Genomic DNA, 26,888 nt, shown 5'->3' on the forward strand with positions numbered 1-26,888 from the left:
AGTGTAGAGAAATTTATCTACATCAGACTGTTTAAAAGGAACTGGAAAAACTAACAGAGAATAAGACTCATAAGGATAAAGAACAACCAAAAATGTCAGCTGTTCAGAGTATTGCACCTCCACATGACATCTATGTCTACATCTACATCAATACTCCATAATGCACCTTATGGCACGTAGCAGAGGGTACCCCATACCACTACTACTCACTTCCTGGTCTGTTTCATTCACAAATAGAACGGAGAAAAAATGACCAACTCCATGCCTTCGTATGAGCCTTAATTTCTCGTACCTTATCTTCGTGGTCATTGTGTACAATGTATATTGGAGGCAAGAGAATTTTCAGCAGCCAGCTTCAAATGCTGGCTCTCTAAATTTTTTCAATACTGTTCCTCAGAAAGCATGTCGCCTCCCCTCCAAGGACTCCCACTTGAGTTACAGAAGCGTCTTCATAACACTTGGGTGTTGTTTGAACCTACCAGTAACAAATCTAGCAGCCTGCCTCTGAACTGCTTTGATGTCTTCCTTAAATCTGACCTGGTAAGGATCCCAAACACTCAAGCAGCACTCAAGAATAGGTCACACTAGCATCCTATATGCGGCCTCCTTTACAGTTGAACCACACTTTCCTAGAATTCTCCCAGTAAACCTAAGTCAACCAGTCACCTTTTCTACTATAATCCACACACGATAGTATCATTTTACATCACTTTGCAATGTTATGCCAGTATTTCGGCGGTGTGTTGTAGCTGGCCTTGTAGGATCCTGTGTTTTCAAAGACAGTCCTGGTCGTCCAAGTGCATCATCTGAACCTTGTGAGAAAAAGTGTAAACTATTGTTCCAGTGGGAAAACACACAACAGTATCAAAACATCTGCCAGTACATGGCACATCGAGGCGACGTGTACACTGCAGCACAAAAAGTAATCCACATAGAAGCAGATGGACATGTTCTTCTTGCCAAGTTGCTTTGTGTTTATCAGCAGAAAGGAACTGTTTTGTGCCCTATCACGGAAAGTCATGAAGTTTATGGTGGTGGTCTCATTTGAAGCCACCGCATTTAGTGTGCAGTGGTTTCATTTGAAAGTGGTCATGTGTGTGTGAGTTGTGTTCACATGAATATGTGTGTGTGTGTGTGTGTGTGTGTGTGTGTGTGTGTGTGTGTTGTCTACTTCAGAAGAAAGCCTTTTGACTGAAAACTTTCTTGTTAAACAGTCTTTCTGTTGTGCTTGTCTGTGACTCAACATGTACACTACATGGAGAGCACCAGTCGATCCTCTTCATAATATGCATACAAGTTGTTAGTTAAAAACTGAAGTAACATCAAACTGGGTGACTAGAAAAATAAACCTCATGCAAAGATTTGCAGCTAGCTGGCATATATTATAATACTGTTTAACTGTGTGTGACCCATAACAGGGTAAACAAGCAAGGATGACCAAACAGCACAAATGAGCACGGACATTTGCTCTGTGTTGTGAGGGAATGTAATCAACTGGTAAGATATCAAACATTTCAGGGAATCTGCTAACGGAAGTCCTCTATTCAGTTATTGTGAAGGAATGTATAAATACTGTCCAGCCTTCCATTTGTTTCTGCTGAAGCCACTGGAAATAAAATTAAACTGGTAGCAGCATATGAAGAGGCATATAAACAAACAGTAAATGGTGTGGGAAGAAATGCTCATACATAACACCATAAAAGGTTCTTTCACCATGCACAGTACAAAGTTAGCGTAAAGTGTAAGTTCTGTGCAGAATCTCATCACATCTAACAAAGGAGATCAAGGGAAGAACTGAAGGTTAGAGTCTAATGTCACACTGACGACAAGCTCATTTCAAATCTAGCACAATCTCACACAGCACAAGGATGGGGAAAGTAATTTATGTCCTCCTCAATGGAACTATCCTGCATTCAGCCTTATAAATTTAAATCCCACTCCTTCTACATAATAGTCCAGTGCCTTAACCACTTCACTATCTTATTCTACGAGACGTCAACTCTATCCAGAACATCAATTCAGAAAACTAGTAATTAAGGCACACTAGAATACAATTCTTGTTGTTCCATTGTATATGGCACACAAGAACATTACAAATGAGGCAAGAGATGACGATTGATACAGAACCAATCACTTTCTTGTGCATTATTTATGAGTGAAATGGGAGAAGTGTAGTTACTAGACATATAAACTGCCTTCCATCATGCTGTGTACTGTGGCTTACAGAGACTGCATATAGATGTAAAGATAGATAACATTTAGAACTTACCAGAATTTCTTCCTCAATGAATACAAATTCAAATTCAGGAGTGTCGACTGCATCAGTTTCCACCTGAATAAAAGAAAATGAATAGGTACAGAATCAATATGAAATCCAGAAGAAACCAATTTACAGAAAATCTTTATTATTTCTGCAATACGAGAAATGTTCAGTAACTGATTTACTTTATATCTTGGAGAGCAGCATGTCATCTGCAGGCTGAATATCTGGAGGCAGGACAAATAAATTCTGCAGAGAAAGTTGGAATTCACAGATGGCATGTGGCTCAACAAAAAGAAAGTGCAACATTAACACAGGTAAGCTGCTCAACTGTTCGTCTCCCATCCAATTACAACAAATTACCACAAAATGAAATGAATCCAATCAAAAATAGCATTTTTTTTTAAAATTTTGGCCATTTACTGTTATGATATTTGAATAGTAATTCTGTATGTTAATTTCACAACCTGGATAATGATATATTCATGTACTAGGCTATTTCTATCTTATAATTGCAGTTATTATTTTAAGTTAATTGTTGATCAGTTTCACCTCCTCAGTTGGGGTGAATCCGATCACCATTGTATTTTGTATGTAGGGACAAAATCAGACTTCCAGTACTCCTCCCTCTAGTCTTCCTTTTCCAATCATCTAACACATTTCTCCAAGCAAGTTTTAAAGGTCTGATAAAGGTCACATCAAGTGGCTGACATAAATGAGTAGAATTAGGTGGTAGAAGCACAAATTTAAGGTCCTGTTCCTGGCACAGTTTAATCACATTATATGACAGATGACTCGAGAGACTGTCACCTATTATCACTTTAGGTCCCTCTAATTGCTGGGCATAAGGCAAGACAACTTCAACAAACCATGTTTCAAGAATTGTTAGGTCAAACCAACCACTTCGATTCCTATTATAACCTGCACCAGTTATGCCCCCTTCAGTTCAAGTATCACAGACGTGTTTTGCCCTATAAACTGTGTATGGTGGGAGGACTGAGCTGTTGACTTAGAACTATCCTTCCAGGATGTCTTGTGCCTCACTTCACTATTACTTTCACTTGTCCAGGATAGTCACAAAAAGGTTGTCTCATCATAGTTTATAATGTTGGAGGGAAGGCCACCACTGAAGGTCACTTCAAGGTTTTTAAAATAATCAAGCACTGCTTCTCAGGTAACAGCTGCCTTTGCCCTCTTCACATTTTCCCTTACTCTAACCGTTAGTTCTTTCTCTCTTTTCAGAAAAGATTTTACCCGCTTGTGCCCAGGTCGATTGTCATGAAATCTTTTTTCAGTCCTCCCTGCTCAATTGAGATATGCCTTCACACCATCCCTAACATCATTATTTCTCAAAGGCAACCCCCATTTCGCAGAACACAATAATCCTTCAACAAGTTTTTTCCTCACTATTGGTTAATGCTGGTTGGCTGCCTGTTTTGTATTTGTACCTTTCCTTGAGTTTGTCATTTAATGTGGTTCATGATGAATTACTCCTTCAAAGTGAAAGAAAACTATCAGCATGGCTTTGACATTTGACCTGACCTGACAAGTCTTTTTTTTTCCTTGGAGAATCTTTCCTGGGTATTGTGAAGGTTGAACCTTGGTCTCAATATCAGAACCATACACCTACGTCTCATCACCAGTTATGATTCTCTTAAGGGACATCTCGTTCTCATTTGTGTGATCATGACATGATCCAACTGAAATGTTACATTCATCTGCAATTTCTCGAACAATCAATCTTCAAATGGCACGCACAATTTTGTTGACATTCCTGACATGAGCGTCATCAGTAGACATTGAAGGGCATCCAATGGTTATCTTCAACTTCCATCTGTCCATTTTTAAACCATGTGAACCATCCATAATAACAAGCATGGCTTAAGCACTCATCACCATAGGCTTCCTGCATTATTTGTTGGTTCTCTGTAAGGGTTTTCTTGAGTTTCATGGAAAATTTAATACAGACGCATTGTTGGTCTAACTCTGCCATCTCAAAATTCACAAACCGTGCAACACAATATTCTACATCCATGTGATTACTCTGCTATTCACAATAAAGTACCTGGCAGAGGGTTCAATGAACCACCTTCATGCTGTCTCTCTACCGTTCCACTCTCAAACGGCACACGGGAAAAACCAGCACTTAATTTTTTCCATGTGAGCCCTGAATTCTCTAATTTTATTGTGATGATCATTTCTCCCTATGTAGGTGGGTGCCAACAGAATGTTTTCGCAATCGGAGGAGAAAACTGGTGATTGAAATTTCATGAGAAGATCCCATCGCAACTAAAAATGCCTTTGTTTTAATGATTGCCACTCCAATCCACGTATCATGTCTGTGCCGCTCCAATTCACGTATCATGTCTGTGACACTATCTCCCCTATTTCGCGATAATACGAAACAAGCTGCCCTTCTTTGTACTTTTTTGATGTCATCCGTCCGTCCCACCTGATGCGGATCCCACACCGCACAGCAGTACTGCAGAACAGGGCGGACAAGCATAGTGTAAGCAGTCTCTTTGGTAGACCTGTTGCACCTCCTAAGTGTTCTGCCAATGAATCACAGTCTTCGGTTTGCTCTACCCACAATATTACCTATGTGATCGTTCCAATTTAGGTTATTTGTAATTGTAATCCCTAAGTATTTAGTTGAATTTACAGCCCTCAGATTAGTGTGACTTATCGAGTAATCGAAATTTAGCTGATTTCTTTTAGTACTCATGTGAATAACTTCGCACTTTTCTTTATTCAGGGTCAATTGCCACTTTTTGCACCATACAGATATCTCATCTAAATCATTTTGCAAGTCGTTTTGATCATCTGATGACTTTACAAGACGGTAAATGACAGCATCATCTGCAAACAATCTAAGACAGCTACTCAGATTGTCTCCTGTGTCATTAATATAGATCAGGAACAATAGAGGGCCTGTAACACTTCCTTGGGGAACGCCGGATATTACTTCTGTTTTACTCCATGACTTTCCGTCTATTACTACGAACTGTGACCTTTCTGACAGGAAATCACAAATCCAGTCGCACAACTGAGGCGATACTCCGTAGACACACAGTTTGATTAGAAGACGCTTGTGAGGAACAGTGTCAAAAGCCTTCTGAAAACCTAAAAATATGGAATCAATTTGACATCCCCTTTCGATAGCACTTATTACTTCATGAGTATAAAGAGCTAGTTGGTCTCACAAGAATGATATTTATTTATTTATTTATTGTTCCGTGGGACCACATTAAGGAGAAGTCTCCGTGGTCATGGAACGAGTCAATACATGAAATTATAACACGATTGTAGAAACAGATAAAATGAAATATAAGAAACATATTCGGGCGACAAGTCTTAAGTTTAAATAAAGAAAATCAACAATGTAACACTGAAATTTGCTTAATTTTTTATCTCTTCCAGGAGCTCTTCGACAGAATAGAAGGAGTGAGCCATGAGGAAACTCTTCAGTTTAGACTTAAAAGTGTTTGGGCTACTGCTAAGATTTTTGAGTTCTTGTGGTAGCTTATTGAAAATGGATGCAGCAGAATACTGCACTCCTTTCTCCACAAGAATCAAAGAAGTGCATTCCACATGCAGATTTGATTTCTGCCTAGTATGAACTGAGTGAAAGCTGCTAACTCTTGGGAATAAGCTAATGTTGCTAACAACAAACGACATTAAAGAAAATATATACTGTGAGGGCAATGTCAAAATTCCCAGACAATAGAACAGGTGTTGACAAGAGGTTTTCGAACTTACACCACACATAGCTCGAACAGCCCATTTTTGAGCCAAAAACACCCTTTTTGAATCAGAAGTATTACCCCAAAAAATAATACCATATGACATAAGCGTATGAAAATATGCGAAGTAGACTACTTTTCGTGTTGAAATGTCACTTATTTCAGCTACTGTTCTAATGGTAAATAAAGCAGCATTTAGTTTTTGAACAAGATCCTGAACATGGGCTTTCCACAACAGCTTACTATCTATCCGAATGCCTAGGAACTTGAACTGTTACGTCTCACTTATAATATGCCCATTCAGTCTGATCAAAATATCAGTTCTTGTTGAATTGTGAGTTAGAAACTGTAAAAACTGAGTCTTACTGTGATTTAGCATCAAATTATTTTCCACAAGCCACGAACTTATTCCATGAACCACATTATTTGATAATGTTTCAATATTACACATAAAATCCTTCACTACCAAGCTGGTGTCATCAGCAAACAGAAATATTTTTGAATCACCTGTAATACTAGAAGGCATATCATTTATATAAATAAGCACTGACCCTTGGGGAATGTCCCACTTAACAGTGCCCCATTGGGACTGAACATCACTACCACTCTCAATATTGCGGAGAATTACCTTCTGCTTTCTGTTCTTAGAGTAAGAGGTGAACCAATTGTAAGCTACTCCTCTTACTCCATAATGGTCCAACTTCTGCAGTAATATTTTGTGGTCAACACAGTCAAAAGCCTTCGTTAAATCAAAGAAAACACCTAACGTTCGCAACCTTTTATTTAATCAGTCCAAAACCTCACAGAGAAAGGAGAATACAGCATTTTCAATTGTTAAGCCATTTCTAAAACCAAACTGTACATTTGACAGCAAATTATGTGAATTTAAATGCTCCAGTAACCTTGAATATACAATCCTCTCGATAACTTTAGCAAACACCGATGGCATAGAAATAGGTCTATAATTGTCAACATTATCTCTGTCTCCCTTTTTATAAAGTGGCTTCACTACCGAGTACTTTAATCCGTCAGGAAACCGACCACTCCTAAAGGAAAAGTTACAGATGTGGCTAAGTGCTGGGCTAACATACACAGAACAATACTTCAGTATTCTGCTAGATACCCCGTCATATCCATGAGAGTTCTTGGTCTTTAGTGATTTAATTATTAACTCAATCTCCCTCTTGTCAGTATCATGGAGGAGCATTTCAGGTAACAGTCTCGGGACACTTTTTTCTAAGAGCGCTATACGATTCCCTGTTGGGACTAGGTTTCTATTTAGTTCACTTGCTATATTCAGAAAGTGATTATTAAATACTGTACATATATGCGACTTATCAGTAACACGGACATTCCCACTACGCACTGATTCTATATCCTCGACTTGTCTCTGCAGACCAGCCACTTCCTTTACGACTGACCATATGGTTTTAATTTTATCCTGAGACTTAGCTATTCTATCTGCACACCACATACTTTTTGCCTTCCTAATAACTTTTTTAAGCATCTTACAATACTGTTTGTAGTGGGCTGCTGCATTTAGATTGTGACTGTTTCTAACGTTTTGATATAATTGCCACTTTGTTCTACAAGATATTCTTATCCCTTTAGTCAGCCACGCAGGCTGCCTGTTTGTGCTAGTACCCTGTTTTGAACGTTCTAACGGAAAGCAACTTTCAAAGAGCACGAGAAAAGTTTTGAGGAAAGCATTATATTTATCGTCTAATGTATCAGCACTGTAAACATCTTGCCACTCTTGTTCCTTGATAAGGTTTACAAAGGTCTCTACAGCAACTGGATCAGCTTTCCTAAAAAGTTGATAACTATATTTAACATGTGTTGCAGCACAAAAATCTTTTAGAGTTAAAATTTGTGCATCATGATCTGAAAGGCCATTCACCTTTTTGCTAACAGAATGCCCTTCTAGTAATGAGGAATGAACACAAATATTGTCAATGGTTGTTCTACTGTTCCCTTGCACTCTCGTTGGAAAGAATACGGTCTGCATAAGATTATATGAATTAAGGAGGTCTACCAGCATCCTTTTCCTAGCACAATCACTTATACAATTAATATTGAAGTCACCACATATAACGAACTTTTTGTATTTCCTATAAAGTGAACCAAGAACCTCCTCTAGCTTTAGCAAAAATGTTGTGAAATCGGAGTCTGGGGATCTATAAATAACAACAGTAAGAAGTTTAGCTCCACTAAATTTAACCACACCTGCACAACATTCAAACACCTTTTCAGTGCAGTACTTTGAAACATCAATTGACTCAAGTGGGATACCGTTTTTCACATACATGGCTACTCCCCCACACCGCAAAGAGCTCCTAGAAAAGCTGCCAGCCAACCTGTATCCTGGTAAAGGAAGCCTCTGAATTATCTACTTATTTAAGAAGTGTTCAGATATAACAATAATTTCAGAGTCAACATCTATAAGCAGTTCACTAACTTTATCTCTAATACCTTGTATATTTTGATGAAATATACTAATTCCCTCATTAATCGGGTACCTAAGGTTTGTCGAAAGTGGTTTCTCTGTTAGAGAGACTTCCCTTAAGCAGGAATACCTATCAGCTGACTTCAATCTAAAAAAGGTACAGCTCTAACACCCACAACTGAATCCGTGCTGACTATATGTCAATAAATCGTTTTCTTTGAGGTACTTCATAATGTTCGAATACAGTATATGTTCTAAAACCATAGTGCAAATCAACGTTAGTGATATAGGCCTGCAATTCAGCAGATTACTCCTACTTCCCTTTTTGGGTATTGGTGTGACTTGAGCAATTTTCCAGCCTTTAGGTACGGATGTTTCTGTGAGCGAGTGGTTGTATATAACTGCTAAATATGGAGGTATTTTATCAGTATACTCTGAGAGGAACCTGACTGGTATACAATCTGGTCCAGAGGCCTTGCCTTTATTAAGTGATTTAAGCTGCTTTTATACACCGAGTATATCTACTTCTATGTTTCTCATCTTGGTAGTTGTTCTTGATTGGAATTCAGGAATATTTACTTCAGCTACTTTGGTGAAGGAGTTTCGGAAAACCGTGTTTAATAACTCTGCTTTAGTGGCACTGTCATCAGTGACTTCACTGTTGTTATCGCGCAGTGAAGGTATTGCTTGTGTCGCACAGGCCAGTGCTGAGATGCCAACTGCATTTCGCTCAGTCACACCATTGGCACGAAATTATGAATGTTCCAGAATTTTCTGAACAGACCTTGTAGATACTCCACAAGTCACCATACGGTGCATGGCAGAGGATACCCTGTGTCTCTACTAGTCATTTCCTTTCACGTTCCTCTCGCAAACAGAACAAGAGAAAACCAACTGTCTACACACCTTCATATGAGCCCTAATTTCTTTATCTTATTTCGGTGGTCCTTACGTGCAATGTAAGTTGGCGGCAGTAGAATCATTCAGCAGTCAGCTTCAAATGCCGGTTCTCTACATTTTCTCAATAGTGTTCCTCGAACAGAATGATGCCTTTGCTTCACGATTCTCACTGAGTTCCTGAAGCAGCTCCGTAACACTTTCATGTTGTTTGAACCTACCTGTAAGAAATCTAGTAGGCCACCTCTGAAATGCTTCGATGCTTTCCTTTAATCTGATCCCAAACACTCAAGCAGTACTCAAGAACAGGTTGCACGAGCATCGTACATTCATTCTGCAGTCTCCTTCACAGATGTACCACACTTTCCTAAAACTCTCCCAACAAACCAAAGTCAACTATTTGCCTTCGCTATCGTAGTCCTTACATGTATGTTCCATTTCATACTGCTTTATTGTATTATGCCCAGATATTTAAACAACGTAATTGTGTCAAGCAGGGCACTACTAATGCTGTGACAGAACATTGCCGGTTTATTTTTCCTACTCATCCAGGTGAACTTAAAGTTTTTCTACATGTAGAGCTAGTTCCCATTCATCACACCAACTAGAAAGTTTGTGTAAGTCATCTTGTATTCTTCTACAGTCACTCAACTTCGACATCTTACTGTAAACCACACCATCATCAGCAAACAACTGCAGACTGCTGCCCACCCTGTCCGCCCATTCATTTATGTATATAGAAAATAATAGCAGTCCTATCACACTTTCTGGGGCACTCCAGACTATACCCTGTCTCTGATAAACAATTGCCATTGAGGGCAACATACTGTATTCTATAACTTAAAAAGTCTTCAAGCTACTCACATCTCTCTGAACCTGGTTTATATGCTCATACCTTTCTGTGGGCGAGGGTGTAAAATGTTTTCCATAAATCTAGAAATATGGAATCTGCCCACAGCCCTTCATTCATAGTTTGCTATAGATCATGTGAGAAAAGGGCAAGCTGAGTTTTTCATCAACACAATACTACATTCAATTGAATATTACTTACTGGCTCTTGCTTGATGGTAGTCACGCCACATACGGAACTTTTCTGTAGTTGTGATGTTGTCTCCTGTAAGAATAACATAATTAGAAACACACACTAGAAAAATACAACAAAGAATAAACTGGAAATAAAATGTGTGGCATAAATAGAGCAAGAGAATGTGTCATATTTGTGGAATAGGCAACTGGGGTATGGATTCCAAAGAGCTTTTATTTTATTTGACTGAAGCTTCGATAGAATCATGCATGACTGTTATGGTGAAGCTGACAATTAAGCCTGTCTTAGAAACACTGGTTGTTCCAGATTTAGTCAGCAGCGGGAAATCTTGAGTTCAGTCACATTACTCTCTGTTTGCAAGAACCTTGGTACATCATCTCTGGTAAGTAAGGTTTCCTGCATGATTGTGTACATACATTCTCTGTCCTTTGGAATTAACTAAAGTGTCAGGAAACAACAATGGTTGTTAGAAATTAATGTAAACACGACTCACAGATTAGGCCCTCGGCCTGTTATGACTACTGCCTACAAGGCAATATGAGGAGTGATTTATGATCGTGGGACATGTGATCAGTGATTCAGCAATCCCTCTAGCCGTTATTGCCAGTAGAAGAATCCTGGTGATGCCACTGTTTCTTTATTCACACAGCTTCTCATCTGGCCTCACAAGGCTGAGTGGAGCCAGTTGCCGATGTTCCTGCCTCAGAAAAAAGTCTTAGGACGTGCTGGGAATCAAACACAGGCCCTTCTACACCAAAGGCAATAACACCAAGCATTCGGCTGCAATGACATTCTTATTAAAAAGTACTTCTGGAAGGACCACTGACTTCTAATACTAAAAGAGTTAGAGAAACAACTGACACAATCTTTTCTTAGTTAGTCTGTATCGACTACTAGAAAGAATTTATAAATATCTATTGGATTTCTGCCATTCTCCTCACAGCTGATGAATCCACGGTTTTCCACTTAACACAAGTACTGTATTGTGCAGCATATGGAGATCTTAAGCTGTCGATTTATCCAGAATTTGCTACCACAAACCATCGACCTTGCGGACATGGGGTGGCTTCTGCGCCTCAACGGTATAGACAGCCGTACTGTAGGTGCAATCACGTCAGAGAGGTATCTTAGGAAAGGCCAGACAAACACGCAGCCCTTGAAGAGGGACAGCAGTCATTTCATTATTTGCAGGGGCATTGGGCTGGATGATTGAGTGGTCAGACCTTGTAACATTAGCCATCATGGCCTTGCAATGTTGAGGAGATGTAAAAGGCAGATTGCTAAAGGCAAGAAAAGCACTTCTGAAAAAGAAAGCAAACAATGGAAACTACAGGTTGAAATATCAACAATATAAGGGAAAGGATAGATTGCTACTCACCACAAAGATGGCAAATTGAGTTGCAAATAGGCACAACAAAAAGACTGTTCCACATTTGGCTTTTGGATAAAGCCTTCTTCAGAAAAGAAAATAAACAAAAAAAAGAGTAATTTATTAACACAGATTATAAATTTAAACTCTGGGGAGTGTTTTCCAGAGGTATCTGCCTCCAACCTTGTGTTCAAATGGATTTGGGCTGCAGTAGTTATGCAGAACTGAAAACGCTCTCACAGGGCAGGCTAGTATGGATAGCTGCATCAAACCAGTCTTCACATTGGAGGTGATGGTGGTGATGATGGACGGTCAACACAAAATCAATGTTAAACACTTATGTCATTAATCATCCACCCTACAAATTTTATGAACATTTGGAGCAAGAATCTGTAAACTGTTTTAGGAATGCAACAGATTTAACTGAAAATAACTTTTCATGATGAATCCATTAAATATTTTATTTTTTCAGCAGTAATGAGTAAACTCAATAAAATGCCAGGCATCTAGCAGCTGTGCAACGGCAATTTATTACTCTACTCAAAAAAGCCACAGCTTCTTTGAAAGTACAGAATTTCTACTAATATTCCTAGATACCTTTAATAAGTGTACTGAAGACACTGATATGGCAATTCTGCTTTTACCAGTGCCATAATCGTCAACTTTTTTATTTTTATTTATTTTTTTGAGAGTGTGGAGAGACTGCTCTGTAACATAGCCCTAGGTCTGCATTAAGTTGCAAGTTGGCAAAGGTGATGAAGGGCCATGATAATGTCCCGCCCCCTTCCATTGTTTATAATTTTATTTACTTCAAAATGAAGACATCTATTACCCTGCTGTGGTCTGATAGTTTCAAGTTTTTAATAAAAAGAAAATTCCCTGCCACAATCCCTACAAGCCTGCAGGGCCCTGATAGTTTCATAGTTGTAATACCTGTGATGGTACTACATCAAACACCATACTGGTGGATGGAACACATAATCAAAGCTGATTGGTTATACTGCATATTTCAATATTTCCATAATTCAGAATTGAAGATTAATAGTGTACAACTACCTTAAAAAAGCAATAAAAGCTTCCTGTATTTAATTACTGTTGTTAATGTAATTAAAATAATCAGTTCATGATAGCATCACACAAATTTTAATCTGCTTACATCTCTGTTGACTCTCCTATCATGGAATATTCGAAACTTGGTGTTTGAGTGGATGATTTCCTTCTTTTCTACTGGTGTTATACCAGTTCCATTCTAGTCTGCAAAGCTTTCTTTTTGAAGGCCTTCATTACCTCCAGCTAATTCACTGTTGGTCTGCATTGTAAAGAGTTGAAAAAAGCTCAAGTGGAAGCTTCTTTGAAATGGCCTTGAAGGAGTTTTTTAACAATAAATGTTTCATAGTATTATGAAATTCCTTTCAGAAGTGTAGAATATCAACAATATTAGCAAGCACACCTCATGCACACATGACCACTACCACCAGCACTTCCGATATTGGTTAGAGCAGCTGATGGTTTCGATCATGTGGGCATGAGGTGGGCTTGTAACAGTCTTGCCGTTGTGTCTGTCTGCAACTCAACATATCTTTATGATGAGTAGCAATTTATACTTTTTCTAATATTATTGACATTCTAACCCGGAGTTTCCTGTATCTGTAAGTACCAACAACCAAGTTATATGACGTTTGTTTACTGTTTGTAGTTGTTCTCACGAAGTTATGACAGAAAGTGTAAAGTAAGTTCACAATCCAAAATTAATCCTGTATTTATCTACTGAGAATAAATAAATACACAAATTTTTCACCTTCCTTGAGCTGTAAGCTTATCTAAATCTACAGCTACATCCATACTTCGCAAGCCACCTGACGGTGTGTGGCGGAGGGTATCGTGAGTACCTCTGTCGGTTCTTCCTTCTATTCCAGTCTCGTATCGTTCGTGGAAAGAAGGATTGTCAGTATGCTTCTGTGTGGGCTCTAATCTCTCTGATTTTATCCTCATGGTCTCTTCACGAGATATACGTAGGAGGGAGCAATATACTGCTTGACTCTGCGGTGAAGGTATGTTCTCAAAACTTTAACAAAAGCCCGTACGGAGCTACTGAGCGTCTCTCCCGCAGAGTCTTCCACTGGAGTTTACCTATCATCTCCGTAACGCTTTTTGCGATTACTAAATGATCCTTAACGAAGCGCGCTGCTCTCCGTTGGATCTTCTCTATCTCTTCTATCAACCCTATCTGGTACGGATCCCACACTGCTGAGCAGTATTCAAGCAGTGAGCGAACAAGCGTACTGTAACCTACTTCCTTTGTTTTCGGATTGCATTTCCTTAGAATTCTTCCAATGAATCTCAGTCTGGCATCTGCTTTACCGACGATCAACTTTACATGATCATTCCATTTTAAATCACTCCTAATGCATACTCCCAGATAATTTATGGAATTAACTGCTTCCAGTTGCTGACCTGCTATTTTGTAGCTAAATGATAAGGGATCTATCTTTCTATGTATTCGCAGCACATTACACTTATCCAGAGTTACAGTACTCCCTTTTTCAAGAAACATAGTTGATAACCAGTTATACAAAGAAACAGTTAGTTCTGCATCAATAACTAACAGTTATTTATGAATACACAAATTATAAGGGGTACTCAAAAAGAAATGAGCCAGAGACATAATTACAGAAACCTGTACCTGTATGTTAGAAGTATTGACCTTGGCTGTTGAGCCACTTGTCCCACTGTGACACATGTGTGTCTCATAAAATTCCCGGAGCTGCAATATGAACCAATTGCGCACGTACAGCCGGACGTCGTCAACCGCATGAGTGCAGGAAAGGTTATGCTGATGTTCTTCTTTAACCAAGATGGCCCCCTTCTGATTCACTTTCTGCAGCACGGGACAACAATGAATGCCCTGCATTACTCGCAAACCTTGATCACTCTTCGCCAAGTGATCAAATCAAAACAACCAGGCAATCTCACCCATGGAGTCATTCTGCTCCACGACAATGCAAAGCCTCATAATGGCCAACACAGTCGCAGGACTCATGCAGAAATTCAAATGGGACGTTCTCGACCACCCTCCATATAGTCCGGACTTCTCTCCCCGTGATTACGCTGTTTTTGGTCCCATTAAAAAGGCTCTGAGGGGCAAACAATGCCCCTTGGATGACGACATCCAGCTGTACGTGCGGAACTGGTTCACATCACAGCCCCAGGAATTTCATGAGACAGCCATTCACCGCCTTGTGTCACAGTGGGACAAGTGTGTCAACAGCCAGGTCAATACATCTAACATACAGGTACTCGTTTCTGTAATTATGCTTCTGGCTTGTTTCTTTTTGAATGCCTCTTACATAAGGGATAAGAACTGACATAACTTACCTGGATGGAGAATAAAATATATTTAAAAGCAAATAGTGAAAAAGTCATCCTTCTGGTTGAGATAAGTTTAAGCTGTGGCGCGCACACACGCGCACACACGCACGCACACACACACACACACACACACACACACACACACACATGCGTAAATACATTGGGTATCACATTCCGTTTGTGGCCTATTCATGGAACAGGACATGTAAACACATTGTGTACAATCATTCCGTTTGTGGCTTATTCATGGAACAGAAGAGAAGACCATTCTCCATCAAAAGGCCAGCTGTAAAAATACAGTAACAAAATAGAAAAAAAGTATACAATGAAAACAGTTCTATACATGAATGGATAGTTCGATGTGGAAGAAATTACAAATGTAGAAAGAGAGCTCTCATGTCAGATTCCATGGGCTTCACAACTAATCAAAATATCGAGTGCTTTAGTTTTGGAACCTAGAACCTATGTTCCGCCAGTCGTAAAAGGCGACGAAAAGAACAAACCACTAATGGGGCTAACCCCCCTTTTAGTGTGATTAGTTGGTTCAGGACAGAACTCATGAAGCCTCGGACAAGCGCTGTAATGGTCGGGGACAACACTTGAACCCTATGCCCATCCACAATGGTAACGACACTGCGACCCACATGGAAAATGATTTAAATCCAAATAGAGGTGTTTTGCAGGATATGCTTCCTGCAACCACTCTAGAAGGAAAACAAAGAGAGAGGATGAGATGGTCAGATGAAGTTAACCGACACCTCATGTTCTGTTAATACCAAGCAACAAACTTACGAACCAACACAACTGGATATAGATCACAAGTATACACAACATTTATTACCAGATACTCAGAATTAAAATTTTTAACAGAACAATGACTAGCTGATCAGATCCGTGTAATAATCAAAAATAACAGGATACCCCAGTCAGAATTAGAAAGCATCAAACAACAAGTACAACAAATACTGGAACAAAATAATGTGCATTCAGAAGAAGAAGAAAATACAGTAATGGACTCAAACATCCCAGAGCAAACATACAAAGAACAACACGCATCAATTAAACAATCAGAGGAAAACGAAATCTTAAAACAGCCACCAGAACAAGCACAAATAGAACAAGAAGTGACACACATGTTAGATATAGAAGAAAAATTTCAGCTGACATATATAGAATACAAAGACAAAAATACAGACATTAGGCCATTCTTGCATAGACCACTAAATAACCAACAAGTCGAAACAACAATAACAACTATCAACACAATCATACACAACAAAATAAATGAAAATACAACTATGGAAGAGTTACAACTACTGGTTTATATAGGAGCACTCACTACACTAAATATACACACTAGGCAGAGATCAGAACCAACCAACACACAGAAGAAACCAACAAAACCAGCATGGCAACACAGGCTACAGATCAGAATAGAAAAACTGAGAAGAGACATCGGACAGCTAACACAATTTATAAGAAATGAAATATCAGACAAAAAACGAAAAAGGTTAGGTAAAATCTCACAACAAGAAGCGATACAGCGATCAGATAAAAAGAAGCAGAAATTACAAGCATTGGCCTAACGACTTAGAAGATACAGAAAAAGTGAAAATAGAAGGAAACAAAACCAAATATTCAACACAAACCAAAAGAAATTTTAACAGACAATAGATAAAACACACATTAAAATAGACAATCCACAAGGCATAACAGACATGGAACACTTCTGGAGCAACATATGGTCAAACCCAGTACAACATAACAGACATGCATGGTGGATACAAGCAGAAACAGACACATACAAGATGATACCACAAATGCCTGAAGTGATAATTTTGCAACATGAAGTCACCCGAGAAATTAATTCTATGCACAATTGGAAAGCCACTGGAAAAGATAAAATAGCAAATTCCTGGCTAAAGAAGTTCACCTCAACACATTCACATCTAACTAAATTATTTAACAGTTACGTTGTAGACCCATACACAGTCCCTGATGCACTTACTCAGGAATAACTTATCTGAAACCTAAAGATCAAGCAGACATAGCAAACCCAGCAAAATATCGCCCCATAACATGCCTACCAACAATATACAAAATATTAACTTCAGTCATTACACACAAATTAATGACACATACAACACGGGACAAAATTATAAATGACGAACAAAAAGGCTGCTGCAAAGGAGCACAAGGATGTAAAGAGCAACTGATAATAGATGCAGAGGTGACACATCAAGCTAAAACTAAACAAAGGTCGCTACACTACGCGTACATTGATTACCGAAAAGCTTTTGATAGTGTACCCCACTCATGGTTACTACAAATATTGGAAATATACAAAGTAGATCCTAAATTGATACAGTTCCTAAACATAGTAATGAAAAATTGGAAAACCACACTTAATATCCAAACAAATTCAAATAATATCACATCACAGCCAATACAGATTAAGCATGGAATATACCAAGGAGACTCATTAAGTCCTTTCTGGTTCTGCCTTGCTTTGAACCCACTATCCAACATGCTAAATAATACAAATTATGTATATATCTAAAAACAAAGATGATGTGACTTACCAAACGAAAGCGCTGGTACGTCGATAGACACACAAACAAACACGAACATACACACAAAATTCTAGCTTTCGCAACCAACGGTTGCTTCGTCAGGAAAGCGGGAAGGAGAGGGAAAGACGAAAGGATGTGAGTTTTAAGGGAGAGGGTAAGGAGTCATTCCAATCCCGGGAGCGGAAAGACTTACCTTAGGGGGAAAAAGGACGGGTATACACTCTCACATACACACATACATATCCATCCACACATATACAGACACAAGCAGACATATTCAAAGGCCTTTGAATATGTCTGCTTGTGTCTATATATGTGTGGATGGATATGTGTGTGTGTGCGAGTGTATACCCGTCCTTTTCCACCTAAGGTAAGTCTTTCCACTCCCGGGATTGGAATGACTCCTTACCCTCTCCCTTAAAACCCACATCCTTTCGTCTTTCCCTCTCCTTCCCTCTTTCCTGACGAAGCAACCGTTGGTTGCGAAAGCTAGAATTTTATGTGTATGTTTGTGTGTCTATTGACGTGCCAGCGCTTTCGTTTGGTAAGTCACATCATCTTTGTTTTTAGATATATTTTTCCCACGTGGAATGTTTCCCTCTATTATATTCATATCAAATTATGTATATAATATTACTGGAACATACCAACACAAAATCACACATTTGCTATACATGGATGATCTAAAACTACTGGCAGCAACCAATCAACAACTCAACCAATTACTAAAGATAACAGAAGTATTCAAGCAATGATATAAATATGGCTTTTGGAACAGACAAATGTAAGAAAAATAGCATAGTCAAGGGAAAACACACTAAACAAGAAGATTACATATTGGATAACCACAGCGACTGCATAGAAGCGATGGAAAAAACAGATGCCTATAAATATCTAGGATTCAGACAAAAAATAGGAATAGATAATACAAATATTAAAGAAGAACTAAAATAAAAAAAAAGACCAAGACTAACAAAAATATTGAAAACAGAATTGACAGCAAGAAACAAGACAAAAGCTATAAATACTTATGCTGTACCAATATTGACCTACTCATTTGGAGTAGTGAAATGGAGTAACACAGACCTAGAAGCACTCAATACACTTACACGATCACAATACCACAAATATAGAATACATCACATACATTCAGCAACAGAAAGATTCACAATAAGCAGAAAGGAAGGAGGAAGGGGATTTATTGACATAAAAAACCTACATTATCGACAGGTAGACAATTTAAGAAAATTCTTTATACAACGAGCAGAAACTAGCGAAATACACAAAGCAATCACTCATATAAATACATCGGCTACACCATTGCAATTTTATAACCACTTCTACAACCCTTTAGATCACATACCATCAACAGACACGAAGAGAGTAAATTGGAAAAAGAAAACACTACATGGCAAGCACCCATATCATCTAACACAGCCACACATTGATCAAGATGCATCCAACACATGGCTAAGAAAAAGCAACATATACAGTGAGACGGAAGGATTCATGATTGCAATACAGGATCAAACAATAAATACCAGATATTACAGCAAGCATATTATTAAAGATCCCAATACCACAACAGATAAATGCAGACTTTGCAAACAACAAATAGAAACAGTAGATCACATCACAAGCAGAAGTACAATACTAGCAAATACAGAATACACCAGAAGACATGACAATGTAGCAAAAATAATACAACAACAACTTGCCATACAACATAAACTAATAAAACAACATGTTCCCAATACAAGTATGCACCACAAAATGTACTGGAGAATGATGAATACAAATTATACTGGAACAGAACCATTGTAACAGATCAAACACCACCACATAACAAACCTGACATCATACTCACCAATAAAAAAAAGAAATTAACACAACTAATCGAAATATCCGTACCCAATACAACTAATATACAGAAGAAAACAGGAGAAAAAACTGAGGAAGTCAAGGACATGTGGCATCAGGATAAAGTTGACATTATACCAATTATACTATCAACTACAGGAGTCATACCACACAATATCCACCAGTACATCAACGCAATACAGTTACATCCAAATGTATATATACAACTACAGAAATCTGTAATTATTGATACATGTTCAATTACCCAAAAGTTCCTAAATGCAATGTAACATATACCGTACAGTTAAAAGGAAGTCACGCTTGATCAAGGTCCGTGTCACTTTCCATTTTTAACCAGACATAACATCTGAGAAAGGAAAGAAATAATAAACATGAAGTGAATTAAAATTTAAGTTTCAGTCCATCTCACAAAAATAAACTGGAACTGCCAAGAACATACCATTTGTGTTACAATCCACTGTAAATCACGATCATTCACTGCCATTGACCACATACAGTAGAAAAAGTTTTCTTAATAATATCAGGTAATACCTTAATATTATCAAGTTACAGTTGCACTTAAATTATTACCATTAACCTTTAGAATTTATGTACAAATTAAGTATCTTATATAAAGCTATTATGTCAATATTGTGCATATCATAGAGCTCTTTCATATTGTGAAACAGTTTTTTGTCAGCCAGTCATACAATTTTGTATGGAATTTTTTATTGGCAGACATTGAACAGTGAGAGGCAGCTTGCTAAAAATTTTGAGGACATTTGCCTTATGGGAGTTTCCTGTTAGAGCTAGCCTGTACCTTAGAATGTCAATGTTTGCCTTATTTCTGATATCATGTTTGTGTATTGTTTCCCTTAAAACACATTTCTTAATGCTGTTCTTGACAAATAATGCAGGCTCATAGATGTACAGGTTCACCACTGTTAGTAGCTTAAGCCTGGTAAAAAGAGGAAGACAGTGCTCTTAATGACCTGCCTTGCATAATATGCAGACAACTTTTTTTTTTACTTTTAAAATGTTGTTGATACAAGGCGAATGTCCCCATATGAGAAGGCCATATGAGGTGTGTGACTGAAAGAGCCAAAAATACGCCATGCGGAGATAATTGTTACTGACCATGCCTCTCGGTTTCCATATGAGCTAGGACGCTCATCTTTTCACAAACTCGACTGATATGTTCTTCCCAACTGAGTTCGGCATCAATATGTATTCCTAAAAGTATGACATGTTTATTTTCTTAGTAACATACGCTTTTGAGTTTTGTGTGGATTACAGACAAGTTTACTGGCCGCAAACCAGCTCAATGCAGTCAAGAATTTCTTGCGAGATCGTATTAAGGCTTGCAATGTCATGATGCGAAGATAAACCGACAGACGTAATTACTGCATAAAATCAATAAACAAAATTCAAAATTTAAGATATTAATTTTCTCGATACTGTTGTTTGATGAAAACATCAACATATTACCAAGCCAACCTCAAACTATAGCATTTGGTACCAAGCATCAGCTTTGAATTATGACATAACAAAGTTATTGTGTGTAACGTTCCAGAAGTGTGGCGTATTTGAAAGTCACCATCTGTGAGGACCGCACTGCATGGAAGGTGCATTGTTAGACGGGGCACTCTCCTGAGCTAAATTTCGAAGTCTGGTAAGCTTTTGAGTATACTGTTATTTATAAAATGTATTTTCAAATCATTCTACTGCTTGCAATGTGATCAGCTTGGTTAAATTTAATAGCAGAACACTGTATGAAGAAAAACAGGAGATGTAAGCATAGGAGGCAGATAAGGAGACTTGTCATGGTGTTGGTGAAAATATAGGAATCTGCATTTGGGAAGGTGAAGTATGGGATCAGAAGAGAAGTCTACTTGGTTGTCTGGAGTCGTGGTATCACAAAAGGGTTCTACTTCATTATTAGAACTAAGTAGGTACTTGACGAGTTAACAGAATATTTTGAGGGGAGGGGTTCTATCACAGTTTCTGATTCATTCCAACAACCAGGAATATGGAGAAAAGAGGTTTAGTAGTTAATCACAAAGTACACTTTAAAAATAATGGGACAGGGGCTTACATTGACAATATAGCAGGCTGTTAAATCTGTTTTAGGGAAGGACGGAGACAAGCTTCTCCTTACACTATCGTTTGGATGGGAGGTGAGTACTGTTAGTGGAAGCACTTGCCTGAGACTTTTAGTTTTCCCAGTATCTTATAAAGCTTGGGGTAAAGACATATAGGTCGAAGTATGTCAATTGAATTTTGTGTGTGTGTGTGCGCGCGCGCGCGCACCTGTGAATTTTATATGGAACACTATTTCATTTTTCATTAGGAATTTAGGCATTTGGAGTGGTGGTATAATTTCTTTTTGTAGTGGTTGGGGGCAGCAGTGTTTGTTAAGGATGGCAGGGAAACAGCAGAAAATTTTTTATTTAAGTATTTTCTGATGGTTAGGCTTGCGAATTATTTCAAAATGAGGGTTTCTATATGTTTCTATTGACTTATTTTATACTTTTTTTAAAAATACAGCTACTGGATTGAGGGAGGAAAGATGAAATTGGTTTTTAGTGTGTGGGAGGAAAGGAACACGGCAATTATGGGAGGTTTGTTGGGAAAGGGGGTGGAGTAGGTATTTTATTTGATATTTATTTTTTGTGTTATTAGCTATTGAAAGATGTTTACATTTTGTTTTGTTTCCAGAAGTCTTGACCTTTTTTGGTAATGATGTTTCTTCTAGGGTTTTTATTGTTTCTGAATGTGATTTAATAATGTATAATTAAATATTCTGTGAGTATTTGAAGTTCAGTTTAGCTACGCAGGTCAAGTGTATGTATCAATACCAGTGTTATTTTGAAACCTGTATACACTGCGTTCATTGCTAACATTATAATTTGAAGATTTGTGAACATCGTATGGTACGGTCATGATAAACACCAATTATTGCTGTATTTCGGCATTTTTTAAGAGGTCCAGTTTATTTAAGTTTATCAGTTTTCCATAATGGTCAGTGAATTTCAGTGGCTCGTTCATGCCCAACATCTCTAATTTCTGTAGGGCTCCATTAGCTGCATTATATTTTTTTGATAATCTACTATAAATAAAATATCTTCCAGATATGGGATCATTTTATCACTTTTTTTTCATGATTGATTTCTGGATTTATCTTCAGATACACCCTGCACACAACAAAAACTTTCCAAAAATTACATCAATGCATATACAATAAAACAGCATTTCTTGTAAAGCTTAAATTACACGATATGGAGCCTACCATACATAAGATCAAGTTAGGTTCTTATACTTGGGTCAGAATATACACAGAATTATTGTTACTCATAGCCCACGTCAAATACTAAGCCAATGACATTTTCTGTGTCTGGAATGTTAATACCATTACATATTTTTCATAGCCACTTTATAACTGAATTAAAATCAGTTATGGTGGGAGTGTGTAACCACACTACACAATCAATAAACATTTATGGTCATGAGTGAATGAACAAGTGTGACTGGACCCAGAGAGGTAATGAAAGACTATTTTATGCCTCACAGTCTACACAGTCAAAGCATGAATTCAGGTTAACATTTATGCCTCAGAGTGTCTTATGACAAAATTCGCTCAGGTTCAGTATAGAAGTGTGTTGTCAACACCATCAACTAATGTTTATTGTTTGTGGAGAGTTGTTACAAACTTCCACTATGACAGGTTTTAATTCAAATGTACAGTGGTTATCAATAATATGTAACAGTACTAACTTTCCAGAGACAGAAAATATATCACTGTGTTAATAACTGGTGTGGGCTACGAGTAATTGTGATCCTGCATATAGCCTATTCTGAGTTGACTATAAGAGCTTACTATCTGATCCTATGTACGTTATGACTGACATCTTGTAACATATACTTTATGAAAAATGTTGTTAACTTGTGTGTGCATTCATGTAACTTTTGTTACATGCACAAGTGCATCTGGAGATGGGAATGGAATCCTCAAAGTTGCTCACATAATAACAGTTATAAAACCATATCACAGTAGGAGCCTGTTTTGTTTATAATTGCTGTTCATGTATGTATCCACTATGATGGATAGTCAAGATAGTTTTTTGGCTATTTCAAGTATTTCCATGTATAGAAATCTGAGGTACCATACTTGTAAATATCTTTTGTTTGCCACTTCTAATTTATGTGAGTTGATTATATCTGCTAATTTGATTATGGTGAATGGCGAAGCTGACAACCAGTACTGAGCAATTCAGTACTAATTTGTCATGCTAAGTGTAATAATTATTCTCTAATAAACCATCAATACCATCTGTATGATTAGAGATTCGATTAGAATCAGTTTTCGTTCCTTAGATCCAAAAAATGAGATGATTCGGGTGGGATCGGACGCTTCGGTCGACCCATTTTTTTACTTTTTGTGGTATGAAATTTGTAGCGAGAAACTGATCAGTTGCATAGCACATAGTGTTTGTTATATTGAAAGATGATAATTTGGTCATAAGTAAGCAAAGCCAACAATGATGCAGCATGAAACAACTAGTATACCATGCAAAATCACAATCATTTTTCATTTCGCCAGTTTAAAAGACCCACGGCTGCGAGACACTTTGATAATATCCCACAGCGAAGACACTGATAAGCAGAGATACAAAAACTGCGCTCAACGGTGAGGTTATCAACGTCGCAGTAAACTTATAACATCTGCGTAATTGATCACACTGCGATGTGCAAATAAACATTACCGTGAAAGACGTAATTTTTCATTAACTTCCATTTACTGTTCCTGCAGCAAGGCAATCGACTGATAGCAAATGATTGCACAGTGTAGGAAAAAAAAGGGCGACGACCACAGAATAAACTTCTACGCAAACAATACTACATGCCTTACTAAGATTCCACAAGATCAAACATAGCAAACTATGTGCAAAATAGGTCTAGCCTAACAGTCGCTCTTTAGGAGAGTGTAATAATTTGACGAATATGTTTGTAGGCACAGTATTATGAATGTGCCATAATACTAGTAGTTTATTATTTCGCACTGTACTTCTTACTATTGTAGTTTTACGTTTAATAACTAAACTATATACAAGACACGCATAGTTAGCTGTCATTACTGCACAACTAACCATTTCCAATGCTTGATGTTCCGAGTATCAGGTTTAGATACTTTCTTTCAACATTCAACTTCTCATAACAATGTTTACTCGCAACTCAAAACAACATTAGTACAAAGCACTCCGTTCTGTTGTCAGTAGCGACTGAAATGTCTGGAGACTTTGGTACGCGCTCCGCAAGTGCTACAGCTTCTGAGACAATTCAAAGAATAGCAAGCAACTGGATAATGCAGGTTAAGTGGCATAATAAAGGCCCGTCCACACGCAACGATCTGTCTGCGCAAATGTCTGCGCACATCACATCTGCGCAGACAGATCGTTGCGTGTGTACAGAAGATTTGCACCAACCTGAGGTGTGTGCAAACCTGGAAGTTGGAGTTGGAGGTTGGAGCGAAACCTCTCAAATCTGTGGGTTCAAACCACATCTGCGCAGACAAGTTGGAGCGTGTGGACAGGAGATCGCCGCAAATCTGGCGCGAAACAGCTGTTTGCTCAGTATTTGTACGCACAGGGCATTAAAATGGCTGATACTCGTCAGTGTTCTCGAGAGTTTGTAAGCGAATTCATTGAAATATATAGAAACCACCCATGTTTGTGTGAGATTAAAAGTAAAGAATATAGTGACCGACACAAAAAGACAGCAGCATACAATGCTCTAATTGAAAAATTGCGGGCAGTTGACGCCTCGGCAAACAGAGAAACAGTAACAATAATAATTAAAAAAAAATTCGTTGCGAACTCTGCTTAGAATTCAGAGTGGAGTTTTGTATCCTGTAACAAAAGTTTGTAACAGGTTGCTTCTACACAGTAGCGAACTGAAAATGCCTACTCAGAAACAAAGTAAACCATAGTTCATTGGCCATATAGGTATATAATCTCTAATAATATAGGCCTACTGTGTTTCAAACACGTCTACAACACCAAAAATATTATCTGTAACTTGGCAGACTTAATTTACTTGACTTGCCTTCATGAACTCATCCTTCAGGACAGCGTAAGTAGCTTCACATGTGTTGGGTATTATTTCACTCAACGCTTGTTTCGATATTGCAGTTGAAAATTCCAAATCCTTGTAGCTCCTTCCTGTTGCTAGGAATCTTAATGTTACCGCCAGCCGTTCATGAGGAGAAATTGCCCTTCTCATACAAGTATTTTTTCTCATAATATGAGGCATTACAAGCTTTAAGAGATAATTATAAGTTTCGACATCCATCCGCAAATAATTTTGCCAGTCGTTAGGCTCGCCCTGCAGCTCTCGCAGTAAATTTACGTGAGAAAACTGCTTTCGCTTTAGCAGCCACTGTCTACACCATTTTTACCGCTTTCTCTGTTTCCTGCGGTTGGTCTGAATGTTTTTTGCTACACAAGTTGCGAACACAGACCACAAAAGAACTTCCTCCATTTCTGTATTTCAAAATAACTGAATTAAATTGTTGACGTTTATGGGGAGCGTAGTCGCTCGCCACTGATATTTCTTTTCTACACCGACAGATGGCGGGCGAGTAGTAGATTGGGGTTTGTGTCGTGTGAACACGCCACATTTGCAGCGATCTTTTGCATGTACAGACATCTGCGCCGATGTCTGCGCAGACAGATCGTTGCGTGTGGACCGGGCTTTCAATACAGCTACACCCACTGAAGCATTTTGATGATTATTTTCGTGGTTCACTAGACTGTAATAATGCCCAAAAACGTACTATACAACATTATAACACTTCGACGGTACAGTTTACTGGTATGCTGGTATTGCTACCGATAAAACAATAGACCAGCCATCTAATTAGGGATGGGCTAAACTGCGATTTTCTGTGAATGCTATTTTTCGGTAATTGCGATTCTTAACTGCGTTATGTCGCAGTCAAGAATATCAGTTAACGAATTCACAACTTGTATCCCTCCACTATTCGTGCGACTTGTGATTTTGCTACTTCTGCGATTTTTGCGACTTACGCGATTTCTGTGACTTGTGCTATTTATTCGCTTTACGAGATTTATCACCCTAGATGGTACACTGTCATTAGGCGCAAGTAAGAAATGAACTGTGTCAATGCAACCGAGAAATATGGTCTTGTGTAGGTGAGCGCCTAATGTATCAATTCAGTAACCCAACTTACAAAAAACTACCTCAAATGATATTATTAATATTTCCAACGATTCTTCCTCAGTTGTTATATGATATACGAAAGATTCG

The 26,888-nt window shown here is 38.2% G+C and overlaps 1 protein-coding gene across 1 annotated transcript in view; it reads right to left on the bottom strand.

Annotated features, from left to right (window-relative positions):
• The window catches only part of LOC126459858 (zinc finger protein 239-like), a 46,417-nt gene extending 21,582 nt beyond the window's left edge, over positions 1 to 24,835 (bottom strand). The window contains exons 1-3 of the mRNA XM_050095887.1: positions 24,710 to 24,835; positions 10,398 to 10,460; positions 2,270 to 2,332 (exon numbers count right to left, since the gene is read on the bottom strand). The gene's annotated coding sequence lies outside the window, so the exon portion shown is untranslated. The remainder of the gene's footprint in view (positions 1 to 2,269; positions 2,333 to 10,397; positions 10,461 to 24,709) is intronic.
• Positions 24,836 to 26,888: the final 2,053 nt, after the last annotated feature.

Source organism: Schistocerca serialis, chromosome 1 (assembly GCF_023864345.2).
Source record: "Schistocerca serialis cubense isolate TAMUIC-IGC-003099 chromosome 1, iqSchSeri2.2, whole genome shotgun sequence".
In the NCBI taxonomy this organism is placed as follows: Eukaryota; Metazoa; Arthropoda; class Insecta; order Orthoptera; family Acrididae; genus Schistocerca; species Schistocerca serialis.